Raw genomic sequence first — 2,300 nt, 5'->3', positions numbered from 1 at the left:
GTCCCCTGCATCGGCAGGCGGACTCTCAACCACTGCGCCACCAGGGAAGCCCTCTTGCTGGCTTTTAGGGGTGGGGAGAGAGAAGGGAAGGTGATAGAGAGACCCCTGGGGTCTTTGGCTCTGGGTTGATCATATGTTTGTGCTTATGTGCAAATCAACAGCCACAAATGAATCTTGAGTCACTGGGCCCAGGGAGCTAGGAAGGGGCGTGTGCTCGGTGTTGCTGTGGACTCAAGCATGAGTCTGGGAGTCAAGTAGGAGGCCTGTAGTACTTTCTGCTTAAAAACCCCCAGGTGATGTGACATTTACACAGGTGAGGGTACCCGGCACCACTTCCTTGCACTGAATGTTAAAGAACAGCTAAGTTCTCTCAGGTTATTTCGTGCAAGGGAGTCAAAGGTGACAGTATTAATCATGACCATGTGACGAAGTACCATAGGAGGAAGGCATGGTGGCCCCTGCTGCTTGTGATCCACCCCCGCAAATCCATATGTGGAAGCCTAATCCCCAAGGTGATGGTATTAGGAGGTGGGGCCTTTGGGAGGTGGTTAGGTCATGAGGGTGGAGCCCTTGTAAATGGGATTCGTGCCCTTATAAAAGAGACCCCGGAAAGCTCCCTTGCCTTCCACCATGTGAGGACACAGCAAGAAGGCACCAGCTATGAACCACAAAGCGGCCTCTCACCTGACACTGAATCTGCTGGTGCCTTGATCTTGCACTTCTCAGCCTCCAGAACTGGGAGAAATAAATGTCTGTCGTTTATAAGCCACCTAGCTGATGGTAGTTGCTATAGCAGCCCAAATGGGTAAGACAACCCCATTTGTGTGTGGTGGGTAAAAATGGAAGTGGGCAGCTGAACCCGTCAGTACATATCCTTGCTTTGTTTTACTTATAATACTAACATAATATTCACCGTGTGCTGGGCATTTTCCCTAAGTGCCTGACTCAGGCTCACGTTCATTCATGACAACCCTGAGCCTGGTCGCTCCCCCAGGGAGGTGGAGCTGGGCTGGGGACACTTCACGGCTGGTGGCAGTCTGTGCCCCCTGCCCTGCACTGTTCTGACCTTCCCTGCGGGTCAGCAGTGCCGGGTCACAGCATGCTCCTCCCCCTCTGGCCCTAATCACCTCGGTAACCACCTAATTATTTGTTCACTCCTTCAGCCCCGTGTACCCCGCAATGGCAGAGTCTAGACCTGTGACACTCACCAGGGTCTCCAGGACCCAAGTCAATACCTGCCACATCACATAGGCCCTCGAAAACGAATGGCTAGATTCAAGTATCGGTTCCATTCATCTGTGATACATGTAGAACTGAGCTGGCAACAAGAACAGTCTTAGAATTAATCTTGTTTGGTTGAAATTGATACATTCCAAGTATATGAGACATTTCCAAAGTCTGAAATCGTCTAAAAACTATGGTTTTACAAAATAGCAATTTGAGATATCATCTCTTAAAAATGTACTCTTTTCTGGGCAGTTATGTTAAGCATGTGACATGCATTTTCTCATTTAATTTTTATCACAACTCTATAAAGTAGATACTACTTTGTCTACTTCTTTTCTTTCTTTCTTTCTTTCTTCTTGCAATCTCAGATGCACTAGCACCACACTGGTTAATTGTAATGGGTTAATTGGTTAAGGACCACTGTCGTTCCAGGCATGGCCCTCTCCTGCTCGTCTTTTATTCATTTATTCATATTTTACTTAACAAAATGAACTTGTCAATGAACTTGCCGCCCAACCCAAGAACCAGAACGTGAACAGTAGCTCGCATCCATCTCTGTGCTCCTCCCAACCCATTCTCTTGTTCACCTCCCCACACAACCACTATCCAGAAATTTGCATTTCCTTGTTTTTTTCTACTGTATACCCAAATACCTGATTGCTTAGTTTTAGTTAGATTTGGACTTGATGAAAAGGGTGGCAGGCTTTTGTTCACTGAGCATCACGTTCCTTAGGTTGGTCCATGCTTTTCACAAGGGGCTGGAGTTCATTCATTTTCTCAGCTGTGTAATTTTTCCATACATTCTTCTGTTGATGGGCATTTCTGTTGCTTTCTATTCTTTGTTATTATGAAGGGCTGTTTCTCTTAGGTATAATGTCGATTTTACAGAGGAAGAAATGGAGGCACAGAGAAGTTAAATAACTTACCCAAGTTCTCCCAGCCAATGAGTGGCTGAACCAGGATTTGAACCTAGGTCTCTCTAGCTCTGAAGCATGTCATCTTTCACCACTTTATTCTACAGCCTCTATCAGCCTTCCCATAAGGAAAAGATAACAGGAAGTAAAGAACACATT

This window comes from Neophocaena asiaeorientalis, unplaced genomic scaffold (assembly GCF_003031525.2).
Source record: "Neophocaena asiaeorientalis asiaeorientalis breed wild unplaced genomic scaffold, Neophocaena_asiaeorientalis_V1.1 scaffold59, whole genome shotgun sequence".
In the NCBI taxonomy this organism is placed as follows: domain Eukaryota; kingdom Metazoa; phylum Chordata; class Mammalia; order Artiodactyla; family Phocoenidae; genus Neophocaena; species Neophocaena asiaeorientalis.
This window is presented reverse-complemented; position numbering follows the sequence as displayed.